General features: G+C 41.8%; 1 protein-coding gene across 7 annotated transcripts in view; it reads right to left on the bottom strand.

Moving 5' to 3' along the window:
- Positions 1–11,856, bottom strand: part of SELENOV (selenoprotein V) — a 49,340-nt gene extending 37,484 nt beyond the window's left edge. For all 7 annotated transcript variants that reach the window (XR_013530901.1, XR_013530902.1, XM_078359662.1 and 4 more), the window contains exon 1: positions 11,667–11,856. The gene's annotated coding sequence lies outside the window, so the exon portion shown is untranslated. The remainder of the gene's footprint in view (positions 1–11,666) is intronic.
- Between the last annotated feature and the right edge of the window lie 64 nt (positions 11,857–11,920).

The raw sequence follows: 11,920 nt of genomic DNA on the forward strand, positions 1-11,920 counted from the left end.
ATGAAATTCAAAATAATTATGCTGAGTGATAGAATCCAGACAACAAATGATACATACTGTATTATTCTATTTATATAAAGTTTTAGAAAATGCAAACTAATCTAAGTGACAAAGCATACCAATGGTTATCTGGGGTTTGGGGCAGGTGGGACGGATTATAAAGAAAAGCGTAGAAGGTGATAGATATTTTTAGTTTTTTCGTTTGTTTGTTTTTACTGTGGTGATGGTTTTTCAAGCATGTGTGTCAAAACTTACCAAATTGTACCTAATTTATTGTAGGTCAATTATACCTCAATAAAACTACTAATAGCTAAATACATAAATGTACTGAAGTTCCACCTAGCATAATAAGATAAGAAAAAAAGTCATGGGACTGGAAAAGAAATAGAACTCTCATTATTCACAAATGTCATGATTGCATATATTTAAAATCTAAATCTACACAAACCTATGAAAATTAAATAGTGAATTCAGCAATGTGGCTAAACATAGGTCAACATAAAATATCAAATATAAGCCAGGCATGGTGACATGCACCATCCACAGTCCCAACAACTCAGGAGCCTGAGACAGGAGAATTGCTTGAACTGGGGAGTTCAAGTTCAGCCTGGGCAATGTAGCAAGACCCACTGTCTCTGAAAAAAAATCAAACATATATATCAGCAATAAATAGGAACTTAAAATTTTTTTTTTATTAAGACGGGGTTTCACCATGTTGGTCAGGCTGGTCTTGAACTCCCGACCTCAGGTGATCCGCCTGCCTTGGCCTCCAAAGTCGTTGGATTACAGGCCAAGCTGGGCAGATCATGAGGTCAGGAGTTAGACCAGCCTAGGCAATATGGTGAAACCCCGTCTCTACTAAAAATACAAAAATTAGCCGGGTGTGGTGGCGCGTTCCTGCAATCCCAGCTACTAGGGAGACTGAGGCAGGAGAATGGCTTGAACCCAGGAGGTGGAGGTTGCAGTGAGCCGAGATTGTGCCACTACATTCCAGCCTGAGCAACGGAGCAAGACCCCATCTCAAAAAAGAAAAAGAATAAAAGTATTAATTGTCCACAAATTGATCTATAAACAACCCAATGCCAATCAAAATTCCAGCAGTTTTGTCTTGCTGGAAATTGAGAAACTAATTCTGAAGTTTGTAAGTAAATGAAAGTCAGCAGGGGTCGGTCTTAGGTTCCCTGTCTCCAGACCCTATTCTCCTGCCTCATTTGGACCCCTACAATCTAATTATAAAGGTAAAATGTAAAAGGAAAACAAATAATTACGTAGAAGAATAGCTTCATGACCTTTGGATTGGCGAAATTATCATTTTTTTTAATAATTTTTTTTTGGAAACAGTCTCGCTCTGTCGCCTAGGCTTCAGTGCAGTGGTGCCTCAGCTCACTGCAACCTCCGCCTCCCAGGTTCAAGCGATTCTCCTGCCTCAGTCTCCTGAGTAGCTGGGATTACCAGTGCATGCCACGATGCCCAGCTAATTTTTGTATTTTTGGTAGAGACAGGGTTTTGCCATGTTGATCAGGCTGGTCTCAAACTCCTGACCTTGTGATCCGCCCACCTTGGCCTCCCAAAATGCTAAGATTACAGGCGTGAGCCACTGTACCCGGCCTAAGATAGTATTTTTAAGAAGCTCTAACAATAATGAAAAAATTATTTCGGCTATGTTAAAGTTAATAATTTCCATTCATCAATGAAAAGAAATCTCATACTGGGAGAAGTTATTTATAATACATATACATATACAACAAATATCTTGATATTTCGATATGTTATACAAATAAATCCTACAGACTAATATGAAAAAGACAGATAATTCAATAAAAAGGCAGCAAAAGAGGCGGCTAGATCACCTAAGGTCAGGAGTTCCAGACTAGCCTGGCCAACATGGTGAAACCCCCATCTCTACTAAAAATACAAAAATTAGCAGGGCATGGTAGTACATGTCTGTCATCCAAGCTACTCAGGAGGCTGAAGCAGAGAACCCGGGAGGCGGAGGTTGCAGTGAGCCAAGATCATGCCACAGCACTCCAGCCAGATTGTCTCAAAAAAAAAAAAAAAAAAATGAAAAGATGCTTAATAATTCAGAAACTGAAAGGTTCAAGATTTTGCTCTACTTGCATGCTAACGAGATAGCCTGCTGCAGCTTCACATACATCTAACAGAGAAAAAGTAGACCCCTGAGTCAGAGTCAAACCATTTTTTACTCATGGCAAAAGTGGCAGGAACAATATCTTGCCTTGCTTCCCAGAACCCCAGTTGCCATAGGGTAAAGCAATAAGGTAGAAAAGTTATCTGCTATATGCAGTGAGTGCTTTATAGGAGAATCCTGACATTAGGAAACTGCTCTTATATGAAGCTTCTGGTGGCATGCCCTTCCTCCACATGAGAGAAAAAGAAGAGTGACCTTATCTCTATTCCAGAATGTATGCAAATTTTCACTAGGAAGGGAAAGGAGAAGCATTTATCTTTATTACTCTGGAGCACCTCTACGAAGAGACATATTTAACCTTTACTAAGGTGGCACACATTCTTTTTTTTTTTTTTTTTTTTTTTGAGATGGAGTTTCACTCTTGTTACCCAGGCTGGAGTACAATGGCACAATCTCGGCTCACCGCAACCTCCGCCTCCTGGGGTCAAGCAATTCTCCTGCCTCAGCCTCCCAAGTAGCTGGGACTACAAGCATGCGCCACCATGCCCAGCTAATTTTTATATTTTTAGTAGAGACGGGATTTCACCATGTTGACCAGGATGGTCTCGATCTCTTGACCTCGTGATCCACCCACCTTGGCCTCCCAAAGTGCTGGGATTATAGGCATGAGCCACCGCGCCCGGCCAAGTGGCACACACTCTTGTACAGTTTTAACTTGATTGTAAATACCTCCACTCAAAGGACCTGACCCATGCAAAAACACGAGACTTGTCTCTCAGTATAAACCACAAGATAGGTGCTGTTTTGTACAGTCTCGAAAATCAGGCCAAGTTGCAGCAAACTCTTAGGAATTAATGTTAATTAAGTCCTTTTGGACTTCATGGGCCCAAAAGTTCCAGTATTTTATTACCTTTGAAAGAAAATTTCAAAATTGTAAAAAAGATAAATGGGTAGTTCTTGGAATACAAAATAAGTAGTGGTTAAGCTGGAGGTATCGGTGCAAAGCTAAGGCGCTGTATTTGTTACAGGATCGACTCCCTAAAGTTTGATGCTCATAGCCATGAAATAAGGTGGTAGAGCAATTCAGTTTCCCTGATCAAACAGCCTTTCAAAAGGAGTCTAGACCTTATTCAAATATCATGTCTTTTTTTTTGAGATGGAGTTTCGCTCTTGTGACCCAGGCTGGAGTGCAATGGCGCGATCTCGGCTCACTGCAACCTCCGCCTCCTGGGTTCAGGCAATTCTCCTGCCTCAGCCTCCCTAGTAGCTGGGATTACAGGCACGCGCCACCATGCCCCCCTAATTTTTTGTATCTTTAATAGAGACGGGGTTTCACCAAAGGGTTTCATCCTGAAGATTGACCAGGATGGTCTCAATCTCCTGACCTCGTGATCCACCCACCTCGGCATCCCAAAGTGCTGGGATTACAGGCGTGAGCCACCGCGCCCGGCCAGATCATGTCATTTAATTTGCACTGTGACCTTTGCCACACATAAATTATGCAGTAATTCCAGTATTCCAGTAAAAATCCATAACCTGAATCTCATCATAGGACTACATCAAACTACAAAATTGAGAGACATTACATAAAATAACTTTTTTCTTCAAAAATGTTGTCATAAGAAACAAAGAAAGAGTAGTGATGTCACAAGATAGCAGAGTAGGGGATTCCTGCTTTCTTCCTCCCACAAAAGTGGACCATTAGCTATCCATGAATAAATATAGCTCTAGAAGAGCTCTGGAGTCCAGTTAAGAAGCTGCAGCAAAACACCCAGAATACCCTTCCAACACAAGGGGTAGGAAGAACAGTTTTTGTTTTTAAAAAAGGAAATATCAAGTATCTTCTGAGATCACAATGGAAAAAAACCCTAAAAATCAGTAAGAAGCAGAACTTTGGAAATTGTAAAAATACATGGAAATTAAGCTCCTCAATGACTACTGGTTCAAGGGAGAAAGAAAGGAGGAAATAAAAAATTTCTTGAAACAAATAAAAACAGAAATACAACATACCAAAATCTATGGGATACAGCAAAAGCAGTAAGAAGAAAGTTGACAGCAATAAATGCCTACATCAAAGAAGTAGAAAATTTTTAAATAAACTATCAAATCATGCCCCTCAAGGAGCTACAAAGCAAGAACAAACCACACCCACATTAGTACAAAGAGACATCATAAAGGTCAGAGAATTACTAAACAAAATAGAGACTCAAAAAAATACAAAGGATTAACAAAACGAAAAGTTGCTTCTTGGAAAAGATAAATAGAATTGATAAACCACTGGCTAGACTAACCAAGAAAAAAGAAAAGAACCAAATAAACAAAATCAGAAGTGTATCACAACTGATACCACAGAAATACCAAAGATCATCAGAGACTACAATAAATATACACTAACAAACTGGAAAACCTGGAGGAAATGGATAAATTCCTGGATACATATAATTTACCAAGATTAAATAAGGAAGAAATATAAAACCTGAACAGACCAATAAAGAGTAAGACCAATAATGATTCAAAGATATTGAATCAATAATTAAAATCTCCCAAACAAAGAAAAGTCTAGGACTTGGTGCTTCACTTCAAATTCTACCAAACTTTCAAAGAAGAACCAACCATTCTCAAACTGTTCCAAAAAATTGAAGAGAAGGGATTCTCCCTAGCTCATTCTACGATGCCAGCTTTACTTTGAGGCCAAAAACCAGACAAGGACGCAACAGCAACAACAAAAAAACTACAGGCCGGTACCCTGGATGAACATAGAAGCAAAAATTATCAACAAAACACTAGCCAAATTCAACAGCACATCAGAAAGATAATACACCATGACCAAATGGGATTTATCTGAGGAAGGCAAGGATATTTAACATATTCAAATCAATAAATGTAATACATCACATTAACAGAATGAAGAGAAAAAGCCATATAATCACCTCAATAGATACATTAAAGCACTTGATGAAAATAAACATCCTTTCAAGATAAAAATGCTCATCAAACTAGCCACAGAAGGAACAAACCTCAACAAAGTAAGGGCCGTATATGACAAGCCCACAGCCAATATCATACTGAATGAGGAAAACTAAAAGGCTTTCCTCTAAGAATTGGAACAAGACAAGGATGCCCACTTTCACTACTCCTATTCAGCACAGTACTGGAAGTCCTAGCCAGATTAATCAGGCAAGAGAAATAAATAAAATACATCCAAATTGGAAAAGAGGAAATAAAACTGTCACTCTTTTCCAATGGTATGCTCCACCAATGATATTTCTAGGAAAAACTAAAGACTCCACAAAAACCTCTTAGATCTCATGTAGCCAGAAACCAATTGGGAAAGCAATCCTGAACAAAAACAACAAAGCTGAAGGCATCACACTACCTGACTTCAAAATGTATTACAAGGCTGTGATAACCAAAACAGTATGGTATTGGTATAAAACCAGACACAGACCAGTGGAACAGAATAGAGAACCAGAAATAAATCTGCATTTGCAGCCAACTGATTTTCAACAAAGGCACCAAAAACATATAAAGGGGAAAGAACATCTTCCTCAATAAATGGTGCTAGGAATATTGAATATGCATATGCCAAAGAATGAAATTGGACCCCTATCTCCTACCATTTACAAAAATCAACTGAAAATAGATTAAATGGATTAGAGACTTAAATGGCAGACCTAAAACTATGAAGAGAAAACATAGGAGAAATACTTCAGGACATTGGTCTAGGCAAAGATTTTATGGCTTAGATCTCAAAAGCATAGGCAACAAAAACAAAAATAGACAAATGGGACTATATTATGGTAAAAAAAAACTTGTGTATCTCACACACACACACACACTCACACTTGTAAATGACACTTGTAGAACTCTAACCACATCCCATATGAGCTCTGAATATCCTGGGTAGTGCTTGGTGCAAGAGAGAGGTTTGTTGGCATATAACTCACCTTATCACCCCTGTCTCTTTGTCACAATTCTGCTAAATTGTTGAGCCCCCATCATATCCAGTTTCTTATGGACATTCTAGTCTCACCCAGAACTGACTCAAATTTGGACATAAACTTTTATTATTATTTCAGACAGAATCTCACTGTCACCCAGGCTGGAGTGCAATGGCACAATCCCAACTCACTGCAAACTCTGCCTCTCATGTTCAAGCAATTCTCCTGTCTCAGCCTCCCAAGTAGCTGGGACTACAGGTGCATGCCACCACGCCCAGCTAATTCTTTATATTTTTAGTACAGATAGGGTTTCACCATGTTAGCCAGGATGGTCTTGATCTCCTGCCCTCATATCTCATATTAAAATGTAATCCACCTGCCTTTGCCTCCCAAAGTGCTGGATTACAGGTGTGAGCCACTGTGCATGGCCCAAACTTTTTCTTAATTCCTCCTAATTGAAACTGTATATCCTTTGATCAACATCTGTCCAACCACCTCCACCCCTGCCAGGCCCTGGTAACCACAATTCTACTCTCTACTTCTATGAGTTCAACTTTTTTAGATTCCACATATAAGTGAGATCATACAGTATTTGTCTTTCTATGCCAGGCTTACTCCACTTAACATAATGTCCTACAGGTCATCCTTGTTTCAGGGATTTCCTCCTTTTTAAAGTCTGAATACTATTCTATTAGATATATCCCATTTCCTTTATCCATTCATCCTTTGATGAACACTTAGATTGCTTCCACATATTGGCTATTGTGAATAGTGCTGCACCAAACATGGGAGCATAGGTATCTCTTAAACTTATTGATTTTATTTCCTTTGGATATTGATACAGTTTAAATGTGTGTCCCTGCCCAAATCTCATATGGATATGTAATCCCCAATGTTGGAGGTGGGGCCTGGTGGGAGGTGATTGGATCATGGGGGTGGAGTTCTCATGAATGATTCAGCACCATCCCTTAGTACTGATCTCACAATAGTGAGTTCTCATGAAATCTGGTTGTTTAAAAGTGTATATAGCAGCCGGGCGCAGTGGCTCAAGCCTGTAATCCCAGCACTTTGGGAGGCTGAGGTGGGTGGATCACGAGGTCAAGAGATCGAGACCATCCTGGTCGACATGGTGAAACCCCGTCTCTACTAAAAATACAAAAAATTACCTGGGCATGGTGGCGCATGTCTGTAATCTCAGCTACTTGGGAGGCTAAGGCAGGAGAATTGCCTGAACCCAGGAGGCGGAGGTTGCAGTGAGCGGAGATCGCGCCATTGCACTCCAGCCTGGGTAACAAGAGCGAAACTCCGTCTCAAAAAAAAAAAAAAAAAAAGTGTATATAGCACCTCCCCTCTTGCTCCTGCTTTTGACATGTGACATGCTACTCCCCTTTTGTCTTCTACTATGACTAGAAGCTTCCTCAGGTCTCCCCAGAAGTAGGTGCCATTATACTTCCTGTACAGCCTGCAGAACTGTGAGCCAATTAAACCTCTTTACTTACAAATGACCTAGTCTCGGGTATTTCTTTATAACAATTCAAGAATGGACTAATACAGAAAATTGGTACTGAGGAGTTGGGCATTGCTATAAAGATGCCAGAAAATGTGGAAGCAGCTTTGGAATTGGGTAACAGGCAGAGGTTACAAGAGAGTTGAGAGCTCATAAGATAGGAAGATAAAGGAAAATTTGGAACTTTTTAGAGACTGGTTAAATGGCTGTGACTAAAATGCTGATAGTGATATGGACAATGAAGTTCAGGCTACCAAGATCTCAGATGGAAATTAGGAATTTATTGGGAACTGGAGCAAAGGTCCCTTCTGTTATGCCTTAGCAAAGAGCTTGGTTGCATTGTGTCCATGTCCTAGGGATCTATGGAAGTTTGAACTTGAGAGTGACAACCTAGGGTATCTGGCAGAAGAAATGTCTAAATAGCAAAGCATTCAAGATGTAGCCTGGCTGCTTGTAACCACCTACTCTAAGAAATGGGAGTAAAGAAATGACTTAAAGCTGGAACTAAGCAGTGTAAAAGTTTGGAAAATTGGCATTGGCTATGTGGTAGAAAAGAAAAGTTCATTTTCAGAATTCAAGTAGGGTTCTAAGCAACAATTTGCTAGATAAATTTGCATAACTAAAAAGGAGGCAAGTTCGGATAGCCAAGACAATGGGAAACAGGCATTTCAGAGACCTAAGAGGCAGCTCCTCCCATCACAGGCCCCAAGGCCTAGGAGGGAAGAATGGTTTCATGGGCCAGGAGTGACCTGTGCAGCCTCAGGACATGGCTCCCTGCATCCTGGCTGCTCCAACTCCAGCTGTGACTTAAAAGGGCCCAGGTACAGCTCACACTGAAGCTCCAAAGGTTGCAAGCCAAAAGTCTTGGTGGCTTCCACATGGTGTTAAGTCTGCAGGTACACAGAGTATAAATCAGGCTTGAGAGCTTCCACCTAAATTTCAGAGGATATATGGAAAAGTTGAGGTGTCCAGGCAGAAGCATGCCACAGGGGCTAAGCCTTGACAGAGAACCTCTTTTTGCAGGGCAAAAAGGAAATGTGGGGTTGGAACCCTCACACGGAGTCCATACTAGGGCACTGACTAGTGGAGTTATAAGAAGAGGGCCACCATCTTCCAGATCCCAGAATGGTAGATCCACTGGCAGCTTACATCATCAGTATAGAAAAGCCACAGGCACTCAACAGCCTGTGAGAACAGCCTCTAAGCCTGAACCCTGCAAAGCCATAGGGGAAGAACTGCCCAAGGCCTTGGGAGCCCACCCTTGGTGTGCCCAGGACATGGGACATGGAGTTAAAGATTATTCTGGAGCTTTAAGATTTAATTACTGCCCTACTGCATTTTGATTTTGCATAGGACCTGTAGCCTCGTTCTTTTAGCCAATTTCTCCCTTTTGGAACAGGACTGTCTATCCAATGCTTGTACCCCCATTGTATCTTGGAATTAACTAACTTGTTTTTTATTTTACAGGCTCGTTGGTGGAAAGGACTTGCCTTGTCTCAGATGAGACTTCAGACTTTGGAGTTTTGAGTTCATGCTGGAATCAGTTGAGACTTTGGGGGACTGTTAGGAAGGCATGATTGTATTTTGAAATGTGAGACAGCCATGAGATTTGAGGCCAGGGGCAGAATGATATCGTTTGGATGTGTGTCACAACCCAAATCTCATTCTGAAATGTAATCCCCAATATTGGAAGTGGGGACTGGTGGGAGGTGACTAGATCATGGGGGCAGATTCTCATGAATGGTTAAGCACCATCCCCTTTGTTTCCATCTGCATGAAAGTGAGTTCTCATGAGATCTGGACATTTAAATGTGTGTAGCATCTCCCTCCTCACTCTCTTGCTCCTGCTTTCACCATGTGATGTGCCTGCTCCCATTCTGCCTTCAGAAATGATTGGAAGCTTCCTGAGGCCTGCCCCAAGGCAGATGCCATTATGTTTCCTGTACAGCCTGCAGAACTGTGAGCCAATTAAACCTCTTTTCATATAAATTACCCAGACTCTGGTTTTCCTTATAGAAATACAAGAATGGACTAACACAGATATACACCCAGTGGTGGGATGGCTGGGTCATATAACTCTATTTTTAATTTGAGAAACCTCTGGATATTCTCCATAATGTCTGTACTAATTTACATTCCCACAAATAGTGAATAAGGGTTCCCTTATATCCATCTTCTCACCAACCCTTGTTGTATTTTGTCTCTTTGATTATGGCCATTCTAACACCGTGAGGTGGTATCTCATATTGTTTTAATTTGCATTTTTCTGATGATTAGTGATGCTGAGCATTTTTTCATATGGACACTTTTTTTTTTTTTTTTTTGAGGCAGAGTTTCATTCTCTCCCCAAGGCTGGAGTGCAGTGGCGCAATCTTGGCTCACTAAAACCTCTGCCTCCCAGATTTAAGCGATTCTCCTGCCTCAACCTCCTGAGTAGCTGGGATTACAGGTGCACATCACCATGCCTGCCTAATTTTTGTAATTTTTTAGTAGATAATTGGGTCTCATAATGTTGGTCAGGCTGGTCTCAAACTCCTGACCTTGTGATCTGCCCACCTCGGCCTCCCAAAGTGCCGGGATTACAAGCGTGAGCCACCTCGCCCAGCCTTATATGGGCACATTTTTAAGGGACTTGGTTGCAGGCGGTGGGGAGAGGGTAGGGGGGTGTGGTTCTTTCCAACAATGTAAACATCCAGTCCCTCATCAAACTTTCTATTTTTTTCACTTACTAATTTATATCAGTTTGGAATTATGATTTTCCTTGTTATTTAATGGGTTTTAATCTATAACTAGCACTATTTATTTTGACGCTCAAACCATGTCAGATTTGGTCAGTGGACGTCCCTTCAATCGGGTTTCCATGTCCGTTGAACACGTCACTACCATTCTTTGAGCACTTCCTTACTTTTCTAGCACAGGTTGTTCTAAGTTCATTCTGAACCTTCCCTTCCCGAGCTCTGGAATCTGCCATCTCTCCATGGAGTCATGCTCCTTTCAATGAAGCATGGTATTAAGGAACCAAAGGCTGACTGCCTAATGTTAATGTGCTTGCCAAGTATAATGTCCTCAGTCCAAGCTTTTCAAATTCATCTGCCAAAGACTCATTGCCAGAATAGAAGAGTGGAAGGAAATTCTTAATATTTTTAAAAAGTTACTATTATTTGCATTTCTCTCTTTGTAAAAAAATTCATTTAGGCTGGGCGCAGTGGCTCACGCCTATAATCCCAGCACTTTGGGAGGCTGAGGTGGGTGGATCACGAGGTCAAGAGATCGAGACCATCCTGGTCAACAAGGTGAAACCCCGTCTCTACTAAAAATACAAAAATTAGCTGGGCATGGTGGTGCACGCCTGTAGTCCCAGCTACTTGGGAGGCTGAGGCAGGAGAATTGCTTGAACCCAGGAGGGGGAAGTTGCCATGAGCCGAGATGGTGCCATTGCACTCCAGTCTGGGTAACAGTGAAACTCCGTTTCAAAAAAAAAAAAAAATTCATTTAAATCAATATAAAAAGACAAAATTCTTTGGCACATAAATTGCAACTCTCCGGTCCAAATCTTTAAATAAAGTTGATGCTCTAAGAATATATAACATATGCTCTTTATTCCACAGACATATAGGCCTATGGTTGCACACTTTTATACACACACAGAGTCACGATTCCACTAGCACCTGTGACGTTCCACATCCAGATTTCCCAAGTCTCACACGTTCACATCTTCACATAGCCTTGCCTGCACCCAGTCACACGGCATAGTACCACATTGTCACGTCAATCACAGCCACCATCTACCACAGAGCCTGTCATCCCGTTGACCAAAGTCACAAAAATCACACCCCCAGGTATTTTCTGTGGTTTTCTCCAGTCAGGTGCCTTTACTCACTACACACCGACTCGCACTCAAACTACACACACGCGGAAACACAACCCGCCACAGCCAGAGAGGCTCCGTCGGTCCCGCAACCCTCACAGTACCACATACACGCGCTCACACGGTCAAGCACAAATGGCCAGGCAACCATTCTTTATAACACACATATTGAGCGCCTACGATGTACTACGCCGGGACTACCTCAAGGGGTGAATCAGACAAAATCCTGCCTGGCGGAGGTATCGCCCAGTCCTGCACGCACTCGGCCTCAGGGTCGCAAGGATGCACTCGTCGGTCCCACACTCAAGTGGCCTCGCGAGGCCCAGAGGCGTCTGTTCTCCTCCTCAGCTTCCCGCGTGGGTTCCCGGGACGTGGGTCGAAGCCATCGGATGCGCGCGCGTCCGCGCCTGCGCACAAGAGAACCTGTGGACTGCATTTCCCAGAAACCCCTTGGG

This window comes from Callithrix jacchus, chromosome 22 (genome assembly GCF_049354715.1).
Source record: "Callithrix jacchus isolate 240 chromosome 22, calJac240_pri, whole genome shotgun sequence".
Taxonomy (NCBI): Eukaryota; Metazoa; Chordata; class Mammalia; order Primates; family Cebidae; genus Callithrix; species Callithrix jacchus.